Consider the following 21514-nt stretch of genomic DNA (forward strand, 5'->3'; position numbering starts at 1 on the left):
TCTGTGATCTGTACTTATAATTCTTGGTCCCTGTGCAGTGACTCAGGCATTTTAGTTCTAGAAGTCTGTGACTCTAATTCTGTCCCTTCCATGGGGAACCGCATATACTTGGAGGAATTCAAACCAATTCAAACTTTACACTAAAGGAGCTCCTACCAGATTTGTTCAAAATGTCAGGCTTTGTTTCTGAGGATGAAGTTCCTCCCGGTCACTCCCAGAAGTATCCAGGCACAGGTCAGCGATGACAGTTCCCTCGTGGCCCAACACCTCCCCTGTTCTTAGGCATGACCCAGATGTTAACTAAGAGCCCACGTAATACTCCTAAGAAACACATCTGCCCGTTTACACCCATACCTAAGATAAGAAAAGCTGTCATTTGCATGGCACACCCAAGGCCACCCAGGACGGTGGTGGCTGAACTGGAAACAGACAGCCGGATTTCCTAAACCTGGGTGCTCTGGGGAGAAGCAATGAGATAGGATATTTTTAAAGTTTGGAGAGCTTTTCATGAAAGAAAGAGCCACTGGATTCATTCCTCTGGACTGGGGAATGTCTACCCTGTCCCCAAAATCGAAACATAAAGTTACCAGGAACTTGGGCACCTCGGTATGTATTTTCTGGCCCCACTCTCCTCCTCGTCCCCGCATCTGCCTCACGCGTCCAGGGCTGGGGCTGGCTTTTGTGTCTCTCAAGAAGGAATTCTAAACATATTCTGTTTGTCACAAAAGCTTAAAGGTGGTGGTAGCAGTGAGGGATTAGAAAGGACTGTGTCTTTGAACCAGTATTAAAATTATGTGACAGAATGGTCACATTGCAGGTACTTGCTAGACAGAAGTCTTTAGCTATTGAAATCAATTTTCCCCTTAGAAGGAGAGAGCCATTGAAAGTTTTTGAGAAGAAGTGGGGCCAGAACAGACCTACATGCTGAGAAGAGAAATCAGACATCAGAACAGATGGGAGGGTTCCCCTTTAAAGACTACCACTCTAATGTGGGCTGGGCTTGAATACCAGGTCTGTTGGTTTAAGCCAACTAGATTTCACCACGGAGAGGAAGGAAGGCTTGCTTTACTTCCAAGAAACTTGGATGAACACTAGAGGCAGTGGCTGGGTTGCGGCAGCCACTGCTAGGTTCTCACGTAGCAAAACAAGTCAAAGACCTGGAGATGAGCCGGAAAGGGACCAGTGGCTTGAGCCCTTAATGGGTCGTGTGACCTTGGGAAGGCCACAGAACCTCTTCTGAGCCTCAATTTCCCCGTCTTTAAAGTGGAGATAATAACAGCTACTCCTACCTACTTCCCAGGGCTGCAGGGAGGACAGATGATATGATAGGTGAAAGCACAGGGAGGAAAGACGCAGAATAACACCTTATTAGGCCCAGTAATGGCTGGTAAGTGGCAGCCAAACCTCCAGCGGACTGAGAGGCTGTCATAGAAGAGCCGTCTGTAAAAGCCAGGGCTGCACAAGCCTGGAATTAGAGGGAAAAGGAAGTCCTCACCTCGGGCATTGGGGTGAAAGGGAGCTGGGGCTGGGAGGGAGTGTCCCTTCCTTATCGGTATTCTAATTATTATTATTGATGGCAGAGATTATACTGTCCTATATCTGTATGGTAATCTATAAGTTTTCCAAAAACATTTCCACGCATTATCTCGCGTGGTCTTCGGGTAGGAGGTATAGTACTGGGTAGGATTAAGAGGAAGAAAGTGGGCTCTGGAGTCAGATAGACCTCATTTCAAATCCCACCTGTACCACTCACTGGCCATGTGACCCTGGGAAGTTATTTAACTTCTCTGGTCTCAGAAAAGGGGAAATGATAATAGCACCTATCTCGTGGAGTTGTTGAGAAGGCTGAATGGGGCCCTGGCCGGCTGGCTCAGTGGATAGAGCGTCAGCCTGGCATATAGACATCCCAGGTTTGATTCCCAGTCAGGGCACACAGGAGAAGTGACCATCTGCTTCTCTTCCCCTCCGTCTCCCCCTTCTCTCCCTCTTCCCCTCCTTCAACAAGTGGCTCATTGACCCATTGGTCAGAGTGTTAGCCTCCGACGCTAAAAATAGCTCAGTTGATTCAAACATGGCTCCAGACGAGGGTGGCCAGGTGGATCCCAGTGCATGTGGGAGTCTGTTTCTCTATTTCCCTTTCTCTCACTTAAAAAAATAAATAAATAAAAGAAGAAGGCAGCTGAATGAGTCAATGCATGGCAAATACCCAGGACTTGAATACGCTCAGCACAAGTCAGTTATTGTACCAACCTCATCCTATTGACTCTTATAATTACTCTCATTTTGTAAATGAGAAACTGAGGCTCAGTTGTGAAGGCTCTGTCTAGGTTTCACCCACCTGGTAGGCGGTGGATCCAAGTACCATCCCAGAATAGGAAGCCATATTCCAAGGAGAGAGACTAAGAAGGCTGGAGTAGCTAGAGCGCATTCTCTAGAGCAGGACCCTCCACCAGAACTCTCCACAGTGATGGACATGTTCTGTAGCTGAGCTGTCCAGGGTGGGAGTTACTAGCCACGTATGACTATCAAGTATTTGAAATGTGACTGGTACGCCTGAGGAAGTGGGTTTGTGACTGTATGTAATTTTAATTCACATAGCTAGGTGTGACTAGTGGCTACTGTTCTGGCTGGCTCTGCTCAGAGAACATGGCCCAGGGCCCGAGGACGGGTGGGATTCGGAGGAGGAGTCAAGGCCCACCTATCTGGTGGGCACTCTGGGCACACACAGGGCCCACAGTACTTCTAGGGGCCCTGCAAAATTCCTCTTAAATTCAGAAGCGAAAAGCAAACATTTTGGTTGAAGAAAATGTTTTCATATATAAATATATAATTATATATTCATCTTTATAACACTGTTGTCAGAAAACTATTTCTAATATTCTTTTCATGGAGGAAGGGACCCACAAAGGCTAAAATGCCCAGGACCTTCGGAAGCCATAATGTGATGCTGGGAGGTAGATATTTGAAGGAAACAAATTGCTTCTAGGAGCCTGGGCTCTGGGAAAGAGAAGGGACCAAGCAGGAGATGATAAGAAGTATTTTATTACTGGGCCTCTGTCAAAGTCATTTGTTAATTTATTCAGTACTTTTTTATTGAGGGCTTACCCTGTGACAGGCATTCTGGAACAGAGAACAAGACAGATGAGGTCCCTACTCTCATGGGGATTGTATTCTAGTGGCAGAGAGAGAGAGAGAGAGAGAGAGAGAAGAGAGAGTAAATTAAAATATATATACACAATATCAATTGTGAAAAGAAATATGAACTAACATGTGGGAATACTGTTTTGGAAAGTGCGGCAAGGGGAGTCCTACATGACAAGGTAACATTTGAGCAGAGAAAGGGTCCCAAAGTCATCTTGAAAAAGAGTTCCAGGTAGAAGAAACAGGCAGTGCAAAGGCCCTGAGGCAAGAATGAGGAGGTCATATGGACAGACTAGAGGGAGCAAGGAGGGAAATCAGGGAGGTGGCCCAGGGCCTTTCAGGCCAAAGGAAAGATTTGCAGTGAGATGGGATCCCATTGCAGGATTTACATGATGGTTACATAGAAACAGAGGAGAGAAAGATGTGGCATTGGAATCCTTCAAGACCATCCATGTGGCCAGTTGGTGACATACAGGCTGTCAAATTGTAGTTTGGTTTGTTAGGCCCATAATAGATTGTTTTGTTGTTTGATGATTTTTCAACTTAATTAGTTGTTAACATAAAACATTAGAAAACTTCATGTAGAAATTCAGATTCCAGCTTCTCTTTAAGAAATGGGAAGACAGGCCCTGGCCAGTTGGCTCAGTGGTAGAGCGTCGGCCTGGTGTGCAGGAGTCCTGGGTTCAATTCCCGGCCAGGGCACACAGGAGAAGCGCCCATCTGCTTCTCCACCCCTCCCCTTCTCCTTCCTCTCTGTCTCTCTCTTCCCCTCCCGCAGCCAAGGCTCCATTGGAGCAAAGTTGGCCCGGGCACTGAGGATGGCTCTGTGGCCTCTGCCTCAGGCGCTAGAATGGCTCTGAATGCAGCAGAGCGACGCCCCAGAGGGGCAGAGCATCACCCCCTGGTGGGCATGCCAGATGGATCCCGGTCGGGTGCATGTGGGAGTCTTTCTGACTGCCTCCCCGTTTCCAACTTCAGAAAAATACAAAAAAACAAAAAACAAAAACAAAAAAAAGAGAAACGGGAAGACACAGCCTTACCAGGCAGTGGTACAGTGGGTAGAGCATCAGACTGGGACACAGAGGACCCAGGCTCGAAACCTCGAGGTTGCCGGCTTGAGCACAGGCTCATCCGGTTTGAGCGCAGGCTCACCAGCTTGGGCATGTGGTCACTGACTTGAGCGTGGGATCATAGACATGACCCCATGATTGCTGGCTTGAGCCTAAAGGTCGCTGGCTTGAGCAAGGGGTCACTCGCTCTGCTGTAGCTCCCCGGGTCAAGACACATATGAGAAAGCAATCAATGAACAACTAAGGAGCCACAACGAAGAATTGATGCTTTTCATCTCCCTGTCTGTCTGTCCCTATCTGTCCTTCTCTCTGTCACACACATTAAAAGAAGAATGAAAGAAAGAAAGAAAGAAGGAAGGAAAGAAAGAAAGAAAGAAAGAAAGAAAGAAAGAAAGAAAGAAAGAAAGAAAGAAAGAAAGAAAGAAATGGGAAGACACAGCTTCTGTGTCCCCGTGTAGTACAACAGGTTGGAGCTGAGCAGTGGCTGTCCTCTTTAGACAGAACCTGTGCTCTCCACAGTCGCCCTCTTTGCAAGGTCTCCCAGACACCGGTGCCGTTTCAGCTCCCCTTTGTCACCATGGTCAGTCTTCTAACAGGAGACAAACATTTTCTGTACCCACGTCTGTATCTGAACCGTGAAGGCAACAGAGTCTGGGGTGGCCTCATGTTGGTGCCCTGGACCTGTCTACCCCCGAATGCTGCTCTCTGGCTGCTGTAGACATTTGTTCACAGGCCGCAAACTTGCCGAAGCCCGGAGGACCAAGTGGTCTCTTCCTCTTGGTGTTACCTGTATGGATCCATGAGTTTTGCATTTAGAGCTGAAAATTCCCTAAACCAGAGAGAGGGTCCCACCTCACTTCTTGGTTCTCTGGCCAGAGGGGTTTGTAAGATCAAAACCAGCTCCAGCTCAGCAGGACGTAGGAAGGTATTTCTCCATTAGAAGCTTTGGAGACCTAGAAGGGGGGACAGAGCACCTCCTCTCGATTCTAAGTTTGTACCCTGGAACCATCCAGCCTAGTGGGCGGGCCAATAGGAACCCTCATCGTCGCATTCTGGTGGGGACAGCCTCTGGCCAGGAAGGGACAGGAGGCCCCTGTATGTGGGAGGTGTGGGGGAAGGGGAGAAAGGCTGACTTTCTGAAAGTCTGGGTTTGGGGGTGGCTCTCTGGAAGGGGGGAAGACTGTATCCTGCAGTTATGAGGCAGACCCCCCAGAGGACTGGAAGTCTTCTTCAGAGAGAGGAACAAATTGCAGAGGTGAGAATGTCCCTGCCGCCCAGGCCCAATTTGGTGGGTGCCGACTATTCTGTGCACCTTGCAACTCTTTGGTCCAATAAAATCCTTGGCAAGAGGGTGAGTTTTCAGACATGTAGTCATCAAGTTCCAACTTGGGTGACCTTGGATCCCTAACTGAACCTCTGAGCCTCTGTCTCTCCTTATCTTTAAAAGAGCGATGCTAACTGAAACTCAGATTGTTGTTCTGAAGGTTTGATTAGATGGCTCAGAGTACTAACATTTAACACAGCGCTGGGCACCTAGCAAGCACTAAATAAAAGGCTTACTGTTACTTTAAAACTATCAAATTAGGCCCTGGCTGGTTGGCTCAGCGGTAGAGCGTCGGCCTAGCGTGCGGAGGACCCGGGTTCGATTCCCGGCCAGGGCACACGGGAGAGGCACCCATTTGCTTCTCCACCTCTCCAACGCGCCTTCCTCTCTGTCTCTCTCTTCCCTTCCCGCAGCTGGGGCTCCATTGGAGCGGGGATGGCCCGGGCGCTGGGGATGGCTCTGTGGCCTCTGCCTCAGGCGCTGGAGTGGCTCTGGTCGCAACATGGCGACGCCCGGGATGGGCAGAGCATCGCCCCCTGGTGGGCAGAGCTTCGCCCCATGGTGGGTGTGCTGGGTGGATCCCGGTCGGGCGCATGCGGGAGTCTGTCTGACTGTCTCTCCCTGTTTCCAGCTTCAGAAAAATGCAAATAAATAAATAAATAAATAAAACTATCAAATTATTATGTAAAATGGATTGAACCAGAGCTGCTGTGGTAGATATGACTTGAGTTGGGGGTGGGGGGCAGAGCCCCAGGCCCCATTCATTGCTGCCTTATCTTTTGAGGCATCTCTGTGAAATTCCCAAGCCTTCTGGGTACACTTTGAAAATACTAGGAGTCTAATCTCCGTTTTGCAAAGATGAGAAAAGTACGCCCAGGGAAGGGAAGTCACATAGTGCTCTGTCCTGAGTCACATGGCATGTTGGCGGCACAACTAGAACCAGAACCCAGGCTTCCCATCCTGGGTGCTTTGCGCTGGCCGTGCTGCTTCCCCCTCACCAGCTCCTCTCCCCATCCAGGGGTTCCTTGGGATCCCACAATTCCACGGTCCTTCCACTTGGTAGTCCGGGGCGGGGAGGAAGAGCACATGTTAGGGTCAGACCTGCCCTCAATCTTGTCTCTGCTTTTATGTAGGGGCCTTGCCTTCTCTGTCTTAGCCTCAGTTTCCCCATTTGTGAAGTGGGGCTAGCAATGCTCACTTCACTAGATGATTTAGTTAGCTTATGCATGGAAAGCATTTAGCCTAGTGCCAGGAACACTGAAAGTAATTAATGCTATTACTATTATTAGTTACTACTATTACCATTGTAACAATTATAGTAATGCTATTAATTATTACAATAGGTATTAAAAAATATGTGTGGAATGAGGGAGCTGTTCTCTGTATGTGTACTGATCCCCGCCCATGCCCAGGAGCCTCTTGCAGGAGCGTCCTTTACACACACACACACACACACACACACACACACCCCCCTGTGGGCCTGTGTGACATTCCTTCTCTCCTTGCAACAACTTATAGTAAAGCTCAAGCTGCAGCTTATACAGCATTAAAAAAGTAATTGCTATTCCTGTCCCACTGTGGGTGCAGAGAGGTCGCAAATATGATTTCATTCAGAGTTTGAGGGGGGCAGGTGGTGAGCATGAAGCGGGGAGAGGAGGATGGGCAGTGAGAAGCGGAGGTGGAGAAATGTCATGCACACCCCACAGCAGCGTGGGTTTCCTGATCTCTATTATTCTGCTGCTGAGGTGACCACTCGGAGCCTCATCTTACGTGATTTGTAAAATGAGGCCATTCAGCACAGTCCCCTCTCTATCCAGGACAAAACACATTTCCTTCCCTGGGAGCTGGCTGGCCCTGTGGCCACCAGGGAGGCGGTCCCTGCTCCTCTTAGCTGGCTCTGAGAAGTTGCTGGAACCAAAGTCTCTGCTAGTTCCTTGCACATAGGACCATCAGCCACTCCTGGCCACTCCTGGCCGGGTCTGCCTCTAACTCAGGCAGCCTGAGGTGGGTGGAGGTTACAATCAAGGCCACATAACACAGTGGCCTCCTGCTCAGGCTCTGGAGTAAGGTAGCCTGTATTTAAGTCCTGCCTTGGCCCATTGCTGGCCTGGACCTTGAGCAAATCATTGAACCTGACTGAGCCTCAGTCTCTTCATATACAAACCAGGGGAAGTAATCCTCAGGCTGTCATGAGGCTCAGTTAAGATGAGCAGTTGACACAAGGCCTAGCATGTGTGCCTACACGCGGTGACCATTGTGGTGAAGATGGTTTAGGGACTGGAGGCCCTAGTCCATTGGTGCCATGAGGCCTTTGGAACATTTCAGAAGGCCCAGCAGGGGACCAAGTGGAAGACCCCTGGGCAGCTTCCTCTTTTCGTGGGGCTTCCACTTGTCCATCTGGGAATTGAGACTTGTCCCTGCTCTCTATCTTACTGGGTAACCCTCAGCTGAACTACTGGCAAACGATGCCCTGAAGATGGCGAGGCTAGGGACTATAAAGAGTTTACAGAGGCACAGGCGCTAGTCACAGCTGACGTTTATTGAACACTTACTATGTGCTTGGCATGCATTACTGCTTTTAAGCTAGCTTTCTGTAACCCTATAATTATCCTCATTTTGCAGATGCGGATAAATGAGACTCAGAGAGGTTACCCAACCTCCAAGTTCACACAGCGAGTACGTGGCCACACCAGGTTTAAAACTCAGATCGCCTGAGTGTCTAACAGTTCCCTGGCCTGCCTCTCCATGCCCTCGGGTTAGAAGGAGCACTTGGGAGGAGGGAGGGTTATTGGACCCATCCCCTACACCGGGATCGTGTGATGATGGATCCTCGAACGTCAGCAAACAGATTCTCAGCAAAGCCTTCATCTCCAGGCCTCTCATCCCCTTTCCTCTGGCCTGGCCCAGCCCAGCTGCGCTGTCTGTCTGTCCAAGGCCAATCCTCTCTGAGCAGAACAGTTCAGGGACACAAAGCCGGCAGGCAGGCAGGCCTGGGCAGGTGGAGAGCGGCTTCTAACAGTGGGGCTAGGCAGGCAGTTCCGCTCTCTGAGGCACCTGGCCTTGCAGTTTTGTAAGCCCAACCTGACTGAGGGCCAGAGGCACCAGAGAGGCTAGGGGTGGCTTGGGAACATCAAGGTGCATACTAGTGAGGCGCAAACAAGCCTGTAATGGCAGCTCCAAGCCCAGACCCAAGTCCTGCATTTAAGCCCCCTGGGCTCTGTCCACACGGATTCCTCCTACTCAGGGTAACTCTGTGCCCCAACCAGCCATAGACAGACACAGAACTCAGCCAAACTGTTCTCACCAACAGGACTGGCCGTTGACCTGAACCAGCGGTTCCCACCTTGGAATCCCTTAAGGGGTGGGGGTGGGGATTAAAAAACTATTCCCAGCCCCACCCCAGAGCTACAGAATCAAAAGCCTTAGGGGCGGGGCTCAGGAATAGATGTTTAACAAGTTCCTGGGGGTGGTTTTGGTGTGACTGGTGTTTGGGATCTGCTGAAAAGGGGACTCTTTCTTCACCATCTTAGTCTTATCATGCTGTGTTTCAAAGTTTGATATCGCATGTGTGGCCCTCTCCCAGGCCCCAGTGGGAAGTTGGGAAAAGATCACAATTTTTATGATGTTGTTTGGCTAGAGAAGTGTTTCTCAAATGTCAGTGTATTAAAAATCACAGCTTTGCCTGACCAGGTGGTGGTGTAGTGGACAGAGAGTTGGACTGGGGCGCAGAGGACCCAGGTTCAAAACCCCAAGCTTGCCGGCTTGAATGCAGGCTCACCGGCTTGAGCATGGGATCATAGACATGACCCCATGGTTGCTGGCTTGAGCCCAAGGTCACTGGATTGAGCCAGGGGTCACTCACTCTGCTGTAGCCTCCCCCCCCCTCCGCATCAAGACACATGTGAGAAAGCAATTGATGAACAACTAAGGTGCTTCAATGAAGAATTGATACTTCTCATCTTTCTCCCTTCCTGTCTGTCTGTCCCTATCTGTCCCTCTCTCTGACTCTCTGTCTCTGTCAAAAAAAAATCACAGTTTCATCCTCAAGAAGTCTGATGTATGATTTAGTGGGGCTTTCTTGGGTTGGTGGTCCACAAACCACTCTTAGGGGGACATTGGCCCTCAGCAAAGCAGATACAAGGTTATCTCTAAAGTCAAACAGAAGAATAGACAGGAGAGGAAAAGCATCAGATCTGATTCTCGCACCTGACTTTCACCTGGAAGTCTGCAAATCTCCCTGTTCATCAGCATCTCAAACCCCAGAGGCTACTGTTTATCTTCCTGCAGACAGGTCTGTCCATCTCCCAGATAGGGACTCAGCCCCACGAACAGTGTTCTACGTACAGCAAATAGAACTGAATCTGAAAATAAAAGGGTTCCATTCACATCACACACCTCGTGACCCAGCAATTCCGCTCCTAGTTATATACACAACAGAAGTGTCTGCATGCTACATTCACCTAAAGATTTCCGTGAGACTGTTTAGCGCAGCAGCACTATTGATGATAGCTCCACAGTGGAAACAACACAGGTGTCCATCAAGAGCAGAATGAATGAGTAAGTTGTAGTATGGCCATACAATGGAATGCTATACAGCAAAGAAAATAGGCATTACTCTAGGCAACACCACAGATGAATCCCACTCACATATTGTGGGGCGAAAGCAACCAAATACACAAGAATACATACTGTACTATTTCAACTATACACAGCTTAAAAACAGGCAGAGTCTATGGATTAGACTAAAGCTTCCCCTGGTGGGTCAAGGGGTTGTAGATGGGGGTGGGGGGCATACAAAGGAGGTTTATGGAATAGGGGGAATATTCTGTTTATCTGAGAGCCAGTTAGTTTCTGGAAAGTTCACTGAGCTGTACACTCAGGATTTGTGCACTTTTCCATATGCATATTATGCTTTTTAAAAAAGTTTCCTAAAAATGCTAGTAAAGGACTTCAAAGAAGACTTGTAATAAGAGGGAAGACACTTAAATAATAAAAGCATCTGACTGGCAAATTACACAGGATTTCATAGCTATGGGATCTTGGACTCTTCCTGCCCCAGGAACCAGGAAGGAGACAGTTCTCAGAAACCAACAGCGTGGGAGGCTGGCCAGGGCACACCAGGGCTGTGGGACACCAGGCCCCAGCAGCTCCCTCCCTTACCCCACCCGGCCAGCCCTGCACAGAATCACAGGCACAGGGCAAGCCCTCTTTCCACCAGGTGTCCAGGTTCAGCCGAGTTCCGGTTTATTGGGGTGTACTTCATTCAGCAGTTTTCTGTCCTGAGAGCAGCTTTCTGTTTAATCCCCTCAAAGACTCTATAAAGGGATCCAGGGGTATTTTCATCTTATGGATGGGGAAGTTAAGGCCCAGAAAGGGTGTGTGTGTCAAAAGACTTGTCCAAGGTCGTACTGCTAGCAAGTGGCCTGGTCAGGACTCAGGCACGAGGTTTCAGACTCCAAACCCAGCACTGCCGTGGCCGCACCACAGATAGGCTGTTCCCAGCGGTAGCCACGCCAATGGCAGCACCTGTCCTTAGTGAGCACTTTTCCTGAGGATGGGCCCAAGGAAGTAGATACTATTATTTCACCCCCATTTTACAAGTGATAAAAACGGAAGGGCAGAAAGTCCAAGTACCTTACCCAGACTCAATGGCCGGTAAGTGTGGAGCACGGGTGGGAAGTCTGTCTGAACTGAGTCTGCGCTCTGAGCCACTAGTCCAATGGTTCCCAAACCCAGCTGGACCTCACCTGGAGTCCCCTTGAGGCTTACAGAAATACAGGTTCCGGCCCTGGCCGGTTGGCTCAGCGGTAGAGCGTCGGCCTGGCGTGCGGGGGACCCGGGTTCGATTCCCGGCCAGGGCACATAGGAGAAGCGCACATCTGCTTCTCCACCCCTGCCCCCCTTCCTTCCTCTCTGTCTCTCTCTTCCCCTCCCGCAGCCAAGGCTCCATTGGAGCAGAGATGGCCTGGGCACTGGGGATGGCTCCTTGGCCTCTGCCCCAGGCGCTAGAGTGGCTGTGGTCTCGGCAGAGTGACGCCCCGGAGGGGCAGAGCATCGCCCCCTGGTGGGCAGAGCGTAGCCCCTGGTGGGCGTGCCGGGTGGATCCCGGTCGGGCGCATGCGGGAGTCTGTCTGACTGTCTCTCTCCGTTTCCAGCTTCAGAAAAATACAAAAAAAAAAAAAAAAAAAAAAGAAAAAAAGAAATACAGGTTCCCAGACCTCACATTTTCATTTTGTAGACTTAGGATAGGGCTGAGAAATCTGTGTTTTTAAATAACAGGTATTTGGGAAGCTCAGCTCTAAACAAGACTGTCCCTGAAACATGGCAGTGAAAACAAAACAATTTACAGGTGAAGTTTAATTTAGCAACTTCCAAATTAACTCCCTGAGCCTCTCTAATAATTAAAGTTCTCCTAAGGATGGGACACCCCCACAGGAAGGTATTCGAGAACAGCAAGGGACTGTCATGAGGGCTGGGGGGGGGGGGGAGGCGATGATGTCTCCTTTTTGCTCGTGTTGTTGGTTAGTCATTGCTTGTATTCACTTGGTAAAAATCCATCAACCTGTAACTTAAATTAATGCACTCTGGTTTTGAATATTTACAAAAAGAAAAATAAAACCAGGCTGACCATTTGTCAGACGCGTACAAGGAATCTTTGCACAGAGTCGCGAGTGAAGCTAGGGATACAATAGGGTTCCTATTCCAAGAGTTTGAGATTCTAGGGTTTTAATTTTCCAAGACGCTATGATTCTCTGAGTCAATTCCCAAGATTTCAGGAGTCCCCCACCCCTCAAATCTATGAAGTAGCTAATGTTTGGTACATGTGTCCAGGCCCAGCAGCTCTGTGAGGCAGAGAGCGTGCTGGCCCCTGCCTTGCTCAGGGAGGGGAAATGATGTGCCCAAGGTCAGAGTCGGAGAGCGGCAGTCAGGACAGACTCCAGCAGCCTGGCCCAGACAGAGCTGGGCACCAGCACGGTGCATGCTGATACTACGCTCTGCCGCTGCCCAGGCTAACTCCCAGACATCTGGAATGATGCATTCTATGCTATCTAGCCTTGCATTTGTCGAGAGGACCCCAGAGGGCAGGGACGCTGCAAGGATAGACGGCAAGCAGCCCTGACCTGGGACATGTGAGCACACATAGGCCAACACGCTCACACATGCCGACATTACCCCACAGCCGGCGTGTACGGTCCTGCTCAGCTCGCTCCGAGGCCAACTACTGAGGGCACTGGAGCTGAACGGGAACTGGAGAATTCTCCAGCGCGGGCTCCCTGCCCCGGCCAGAGGACAAGCTGCTGCCCTGCCACCTCACTGTCGCCTTGCCTCCTCTCCTCACAGGGGCCATGCTAGTCTCAGGAGTGGAGAAAGACTCAGCAGGAAGTGGGGAGACGCCGGGGGCATTTCTCTTCTGCAGGACGCAAGCTGGAAAACGCTTCAGGCCTCACCTCTTTCAAGAAGAGGTGGATTTTTAGGGAATAATTTGTTAATCAATGGGTAATGGTAGACTGTCAGGCCCTGTGGTTGGTCCAAGCAGAGACCAGACATCTTAACCTTCTCCTCCACCCCCCCTCCTTAAATTCAGGCTCCACCTCACAGACACATACACCTAGCCAAGACACTCGTCGACTCAAACTCTTTCAACACAGTCCTCCAATATTTACAAAATAAAAGCCACGCTCCTATGATGATTTTTCTGAAGTCCTTATGTTTTAAAGATAGACATGGAAATATTTCCAGATGCAATTATATATCTGGGCTGTACTTCAAAATCTGGTGAGGAAGACTCAGTGGGGGTGTAGAGGAAACGTAATTGCTGAGGCTTGGTGACAAGATTTTAAAATACTATTCTGCTTATTTGTGTGTGTTTCTATAATTTCCCAATAATAAAAAATAACATATAAGTGACATTTTCTAAAACAAGCCATACTCCCTGGCCTGGCACCTGGGGCCTTCAATGGCCTGGTCCCACCAGCTGAGTTTCCTGCATACAACAGCTGTTTGCTTTGAACCACTGTGCCTTTGCACATGCTACTTTCTCTTTCTGGGCTGCCTTTTCCTTGGTCAGCCTTCTAGGGATGGTTCCTCCAAGGAGCCTTCACTGACTCTCTAACTGGGCTAACTCATTCCTCTGGGCCCCTGTGCCAGCTGAATTGCATCTCTATTGTACCACCTAACTCAAGGTATTTTTTTAAATATATATATTTTTAATTTATTCATTTTAGAGAGGAGAGGGAGAGAGGAGAGGGAGAGAGAGAGAGAGAGAGAGAGAGAGAGGAGAGACAGAGAGAGAGAAGGGGGGAGGAGCTGGAAGCATCAACTCCCATATGTGCCTTGACCAGGCAAGCCAGGGTTTCGAACCGGCAACCTCAGCGTTTCCAGGTTGACGCTTTACCCCACGGCGCCACCACAGGTCAGGCCTCTACCTCAAGGAATTTAAACCATCACTTACAGGCCTGCCTCCACCATCTGTGAATCTTTGGAGGCCTGACTCAGTGTCTGTTAAACTGTCGAGAAAACAGAAGCTGTGACTGAAAAGAAATGGCTTAGCTTTTCTGAGTCTCTATTCGTCCCCACACTGAAAGCAACAGTAGCAACAACAAAAAGAAGAGCTAGAGGATAGTGATAGACGGCCTGCAGGGCAGTGGTGAGGAGTAGAAGAGAAGGTGTCTAGCCTGGTGACAGGTGCAGGTGGGGGGGGGCTCAGTAAACCAGGTTTTCTTTCCGACATTTAAAGCCTACACTCAGAAATGGCTCCCAGAAGTGATACACCAACCCAGGACACCAGCACTAACTGGCTACTGAATTTAGGCAAATAATTCAAAATCTACAAAATTTCATCTGTAAAATGGGATCCATAATTCTTGAAGCAGATTTCAGGGAACTCCTGAGGATTCCCCTTTCAGTCATACAGTTGCAATACCTGCTGACTTACTGGCAGTAGGTATGGAGTGGTGTGTGCATGCGTGCGTGTGTGTGTGTGTGTGTGTGTGTGTGTGTGTGTGTGTAATGGGGGAGGGTCTGATTATGTCCCCTGTCTTTTGAAGGTCAGCTTAAGCTTGCTATTGATCCAAAATTGTCTCCAGAGATGTGGGGGCAATTTACTGACCCCCAAAACTGACCACCCACATAGGAAACAGGATTGTCTCATTACCTGGACTAGGCAGAGAGAGGCAGAAGAAATGGAAAGATCTGGCTAGTGGCTCTGCCTTTCCCGTTCACTTGCTGTGTGACTTAGGTCAAGTGATCGGCCTTCTCTGGTGAGGCCCCAGCGTCTCCATCGGTCTGATTCAGTTCTCTCTAGGGCCCCTTCCACTCCTGACTCTTCATCTGTGATTAGGTTGGGCTACTGCTTAGTCCCTGTATGTGACAATTCCCATCAATGATTAAGGAACCAAGATTCATTCATTCTCTCAACAGATATGCAGTGAGCGTCTTGAATGCCAGGTGCACTGAACACAGGGCTAGAGCAATGAGCTGTGCTTTATAGGAGAGAAAAGGTCAAACAAAAAATATACAAATGACTAAAATTCCAACTGTGATTTGCCTTAGGAAGGAATACTTCAGGGAGGCATGGGTGGTCGCTCCCTTGGGAAGCAGAGAGGAGCTCTGAGCTGACTTACTGATGACTATGAACATAATATAAGTAAGGCCCTGAGTGTTACATGCATTACCTCGTTTAATTCTCCATCAGTCTCTGAGAAAAGGACTATTATTATCAAACAAGGAGGCTGAGCTTTAGAGAAGTCAAGGCCCAGGTCACACAATGAATACTTTCCAGGATTGGGACCCATGCTTTTCTTTGTACACCCTTCTAGAAACCCCCATTATAAATGTAAGCTCAGTACCATGGTCACAGAAATGGTAGTGTCGAGGCTCTGAGCTAGCTTGGCTTGTGCTGGGAACCAAGGAAGCACGAGAAGCTTCCAGAGGCTCTGCCCATTCAGTCCTGAAGAAATCCGAAAGGCAGGGCCCATCCAGAGAGTTTGGGAAGGTCCCTGAGAGTACCAGCCGCGTTGCCCTCAGCACACACGGGTTTTCTCTAAGGCTTGTCACCTGCCCGATGTTCTCCCCGACCTGACCCCACCTGGCCAGCAGCAGTGTCCGGCCATAGCCTGCCATGCGACAGCTGGAAGGGGACTTTCCCGAGTGAGGTGAGTTCAGCTGTACTCCGAGAAGAGTGTGCAGGGAGTGGGGCATGGTGGCCCAACGCACAGCGGATGAGGAGTGTGGAGGCAGCTGGGGTGTGGAGGGAGCCCGACGGCCCCTCCCACGGACAACACAGGCACAGCTGACAGGTCACGCCGGAGAATACCAGTGTCTTTCTGGGTCTGGTTCCCTGAGTCCTGAAGGAGGCCACTAAGAGTCATGGGATCAGTGGGGATTTCCAGGGAGACCTTCACTCCCTCTAGTTATTCCCCCATTTTGCAGGTCAGAAAACTGAGGTCCGGGAGGTTTGTGGAAGAGGGGGCCTCTCTGTTTCACTGTTTCAGGCTAGCCAACATCAGAGACTCAGCACCTTCCTGCAAGAAGTGCCACTGTGCTCACGAACCTGTGCCCCTGGGGAAACCCAAGCTCGCCCCTTGGGCTCCTCGCCTGTGAAATGCAATCATTCCTGCTCTGCCCACCCACAGGCTTGTCGCGATGAATCAATTAATTACGAGTTTTACTAATCCCACCAACTTTATTTTGTAAGTAGGGAAATGGGCCCAAGGAGGTTTGTGGTTGTCCTAGGTCACAGAGCTTGTGAATCACAGGGACACAAATAATGAAATTCTTTTCTCACCTCGTCTGCTTTGAAAACTCAACATTTTTGAATGACCATGCATACTCGGCCCAGGCCCCTGGGACAGAAGGCATCCGGTGAATGTCAGCTGTGATCATAGCTTTGAGTGCCGTCCTGCGTGGAGGGCACTGTCGACCTGCCCAGGCTCAGCTCCCCGTCTGCAAAACCAGCTGAGGGACTAGAACCCCCGGAGCCCCGAGCCTGCTTCCCTACCCCCCTCTTCTCTCGTGAGCCCAGGCGTCAGCTGCAGAGTGTGTCTGGGGACACAGGCAGCCTTTCTGAGCCCTCCACGAACCTGGGCACAGCCCTGCTGGTCCCCAGCGTGGGGCAGATACATCCCCCGCCCCCCAGCGGAGGGCTGAATGAACTCTGGCCTGGTGGCTCTCTCAGCATTCCACTCCAGCTCTCCCGCCTCCAAAGATATGCATTGGATGGGTTCCTGCTTCCCCGAGACAGGGGAGCAGGGCTGCTCTGCTCCCCCCACTCAACCCCAGTGTCACCACAGGGCCTTTACAGACCGTGAGTGAGCACCCCCATTTTACAGACAGGAAAGCTGAGGTTCTAATCGGGGTGCTGCTAAATGTTTCGGGAGAGCCAGGGCTGGCCAGGTTATCTGACTCTCCCTCCTCCTTGCCAGGTGGCTTTGTCTGTGATAGGCCCCCGAGCCCCCTGGACACACAAGCAGCCAGCACCTCTCTGTTCCTTGGCCTCAGCAATGCCCCCTAAGACCACTGGAAAAATGGCCCTCACATCCCTGCAGGCTCATCCTCAGAAAGCCCAAGCAGGGGGTTTCATTCTTCCAGGGACAAGAGTCCAACTTTCCATTCGTGCAAATATGACCTTGCTCCTTCATAAGCTCAAAGTCCTAGCCTTGCCCGAGCCCCAGTCTCCAGATCTAGGCTCAGGCTGGCTACATCTCTGGCTTCACTCAGCGTACCTAGGTGGTCCAAGGCCCAGGTGTCCCTGTCCTACCCCCTCCATGCCTGCCTCAGTCATGTCCTGGTTCCGTCTCCACTTTCCAAGAGCCCCCAATGCCCACCCTCTCTGGGACTAGGCAGAAGAGTGGATTAGCTTTGCACCCCTCCCCCAAGTTCCCATCCTGCAGCAGTTCTTACCTGTGCCGGTCAGGTAGGGGAGGGTGCCCCCGCTGGGCCGCTGGGCTGGAGCCCCTTTCACTAGCACGGGGCTGACACGCTTAGAAGGGAGGTGCAGGGGGAGCAGGAAGGCGCGCTGCGCTGCGCTCTGCTCCGGAGAGGCGGCTGAGAAAGTTGGAGTAGGTGTGTCCCAGCCCAGGAGGAGGAGGAGGAAAAAGGAGGTGGGAGAACTGAGGCGGATCATCCCCTCCTGCCAGCTCTCTGTCTCACCGAGAGGGAGGGAGGAAGCCAACTGGTTTGTGGCCCAGAACTCATGGTGGGGAATCGAGTCATGGAAAATGACGGCTGGAAAGGAGCTGAGAAATCAGGCCCATCTGCACCTCCCTTCTCAGTTTTACAGAGGGATAAACTGAGACCCTAGACAGGCAGTGCTTGCCCAGGATGCACAGAGACCCCGAGGGGCCTGGGGAAGGGCCCAGGCCCGTGTCCTCTCCGCTGTTCTCTTCCAGCTACAGGTCTGAGAGCCAGCCCTCGCCAACCCTTCCCCCCAGACCTGTTTCACAACCCTGGCACTGCCGTGCCCTAGCTCAGTAAACTCAGGTGAGTGACTTAATCTAAGCCTCAGTTTCCTCTCCTGACCTGTGGTGGCGCAGTGGATAAAGCGTCGACCTGGAACACTGAGGTCTCTGGTTCGAAACCCCAGGCTTGCCTGGTCAGGGCACATACTAGAAGCAACTACTATGAGTTAATGCTTCCCCCTCTCCTCCCTCCCCTTTCTCTCTTGCTCTCTCTTTTCTCTTCTCTCTAAAATCAATAAATAATCACTCTTACCTCATGAGGTTGTTATGGGGATTAAACAAGATATAGGTCGATGAAAAGCAGTTAGCAGAGAAGGCCCCCCATGGCAGGTCATTCTTCTTATCATAGCTATTACCTGTGACTCCCTCCATAAACGACAACCTCTCCAAGCTCTGACTTCCCCATCAGTCTGTGAAATGGAGGTAACAAGAATCTCTACTTCATAAGGTTGTGCAGATTCATGAGACAGATAATGTGTGCAAAGTGCAAAACACAATGCCCGGCATCTCGCTGGGAAGCAAGACACCTTAGTTCTGACATATTCTGTGGGTGCCTCTCTGCTCTGGCTCCCCAAACAGCCCAGTGTACTTCCAGAGCTGAGAACCAGCATCTTAAGGGAAGGGAAGAAGAATTAGATAGGAATTAGCCCTTCTCTCTCTCTCACTGCCACACTTTTTTGTTATAGATGTATTCATTTGCTTGTTTCTTGTGCACACGCACAGGTGAGGCCCTATAATTCCCCCTTTCCAGAGACTGGGGACATAGAAGGAAATGAAATAGTTCCTGCCCCATAGAGCTGACAGTGACTCTGCAACCATCCTGTCTAATTCCCTCTCTCTGCCCAGGACTTGCAGCCCCTTTGCAGCTTCCTGGCAAATAAATGAGTCTTTGCTTGCACACCTCTAATTACAGGGAGCTCATTACCTCTCCCAGCAGCCAGTTCTGACTTTTAGCAATTGTACCTGATGGTCAGCTGAGCAGCCACCCTTGAACCTGGTTAATAATCAAGAATTTCTACATATCTGTATCATTACTGTTATTATCAGTTATGTGACCCAAGGCAAATGACTTACATTTGCAAAGTCTCTGTTTCCTTATTTGTTCAGTGGGCTCATAACTGCTTGCCACTCAGAACAGATCTACTTCCTCTGCTCTGTGACTACAGAGGCCTGGATCCGTGGTTTCGGACTCGGTTTCCTAGAAATTCAGGCTAGACCCTATGGATAAGTGGCTCATTAAGGTTCATGAGGCTGTTGGCTGTTTCCCAGCTCTCCGGATATCTTTATTCATGGAGCCGCTGCAGCCACTGTGGGCTGTGCCCTTGGCGATCTGTCACCAGCATTGGGGATGACCACAGGTGTCAAGCAGCAGGCTGCTGGGGTGTTTTGCCCAAGATGTCTAGAGGAGTTCCCTGTTCCTCTCCCAGGACTCCCGCAGGTCTCCCTCCCTAAGCTGCCTCAGCCCAGCTTGGGAGGCCTGGGGGTGTGCAGCGTGCGGGGGGGGACTACCGTGATTAACTCTGGTGGGAAGGCTAACCTGGGCAATTATCCACTTGGCTGACTGCGACCCAAGTCCCCGAGACTGGGCCGATTAGGCATTAACCCGAAGGCGGGTGGCTGGGTGGCCCTTTGACTAGTCATGTGTGGAGTGGCAGGCGACCATCTCCCTTCGGACCCCCATCTGGGCCAAGGCTGGCCTCCAGCCTGCCCCGTGCAGGGACTCTCTGCAGCCTAAGGGGGTGGGGTGGGGGAGGGAGAGATCAGTGTTGGGATGGATTGCAGAACCCCATAATGCTTGCAACACTCACCCCTCCTCTCCAGCTCCCCTGCTACTCCTGCCTCAGGCCCTAGTCTTTCTTCTCCCTGCTGGCCCCAGGGCCCAGCTGGGGATCTTCTGGCCTCTAGTCCCTGTGCACCAAGGAAATGGACTCCTCAGTGACCCCTGAGCATGCTTGGAAGCTTCTCATTCCCAAGCCCCCGACCATAGCTTCCTGAGCATCTAAAATTACACCTGTCCCTCTTGGTGCAGCCCGTATGCCCCCTCCCCTCTGTGAGCTCCCCCGACCATGCCCCTGACCTGATCGATTAGTAATAATAATAACAACAGCTACTCTTCATGTCAGGTGTTCAACGTAGCACTCTGCAGGGATTATCTAATTTCTCCGAACGCCAGCACCATGGATTGCTAGCTGTTATCATTCTCTATTTTTCAGATGAAGAAACCAAAGCTCACAAAAAATTTCATTGCTGACCCAAGGTTGCTGGTCTAAACTGAGCTGAGTTACAAGCCCAGGCTGTCTGAACCTAACCATTGAGCAGCACTGCGCTGGGTCTCTCCTTTCCACCTGCACCCCTCCGGTGACCTCCTGTGTGACGTTCTGCTTCGTGCCCTACTTCCGTGTGCTTCTCTCTTCACTGCAAGTCCAGCCCCAAATATAAGCTCCTCAGGGACGGGTCTCCACAGAACCCAGCGGTTCTCAGCTGAGGCTGCACATTAGCACCCCTGCTTCCCCAGAGTCATGTGGAAGGTGGGAGATTTTCTGTAAATCCTGACGCCCTGGCTGCACCCAGATCAATTACATGGAACTCTCTGGGGGTGGACTCCTACACAGGGAGCAGGCATGTTGTAGCCAGTACAAACAGTCACATCTGATTCTGAATCCCCTATCTGGACCTGTTTCTGTAGCTCAGTGAAGCAGGTATTGAACTTTGGTCTTGAGCATCTAGTTCTGAGATTCTAAAGTTTTGACAGTCTTTGCAAGGATGCTGTAGGCTCTAAAGAAAGACCTAGCAAAGAGTTGCTGTCCCCCACCCCAACGATTGCCTAGGAGAGTGGCATTCTCCCCGTGGATTGGCCGAGCTGTTTCTCCCTGCCTAGATGTCTTCCTGCATTCATCACAGGGTGGAGGGTACAAATCAGGGCCTGAACACCGATGAAAGCTCTAAGCAGGTGGCAAATTCCAAGTTGCCCATAGAGTCTGGAAGCACAGGTAGTATTATTTATTTTTAACAGGCTAGACCCCTTTGATTCCTTCTGGGGCAGGCTAAAGGCTCAGGCTTATTTGGTGAAAATGATAGACACAAATCGTCAGAGACAGCACATCGCAGATGTATGTGCAGGGTGGCTGGCTAGTATCCTGGTTGGCGCAGGACTGAGGGGGCTCCCAGGATGTGGGCCTTTCAGCGCTATGACCAGGAAAGCTCCAGGGGCAGGGGAACAGCCGGTCACCCCAGTGGAGGGAACTGCTACCTTGCCGCACCCCCCACCTGTTGCACACCCAGAGGCGCTGCCGAGTGACTGCCGAGTGACTGGTCCTGGAAGACCAGTCTCGAGAGGAGACTCCGCTCACCGGGAACGGTTGGCTGATGGATTGCGTGCACTGAGACGACGTGTTCAATGAACATGAAATGTGAACTGTCACTTCCAGGGCGGGGGTCCCCCCATCGTACTGCGTTCTCCGCAGACAGGGTCACACAGCAGAATGGGAGTGGGGCTGGGGCACAGGTACGGAGCAGGACCC

General features: G+C 50.8%; 1 protein-coding gene across 2 annotated transcripts in view; it reads right to left on the reverse strand.

The window, feature by feature from the left end:
- The window catches only part of FAT2 (FAT atypical cadherin 2), a 79040-nt gene extending 61514 nt beyond the window's left edge, over positions 1–17526 (reverse strand). For both annotated transcript variants that reach the window (XM_066273064.1, XM_066273061.1), the window contains exon 1: positions 17437–17526. The gene's annotated coding sequence lies outside the window, so the exon portion shown is untranslated. The remainder of the gene's footprint in view (positions 1–17436) is intronic.
- Positions 17527–21514: the final 3988 nt, after the last annotated feature.

This window comes from Saccopteryx bilineata, chromosome 4 (genome assembly GCF_036850765.1).
Source record: "Saccopteryx bilineata isolate mSacBil1 chromosome 4, mSacBil1_pri_phased_curated, whole genome shotgun sequence".
NCBI classification, from domain to species: Eukaryota; Metazoa; Chordata; class Mammalia; order Chiroptera; family Emballonuridae; genus Saccopteryx; species Saccopteryx bilineata.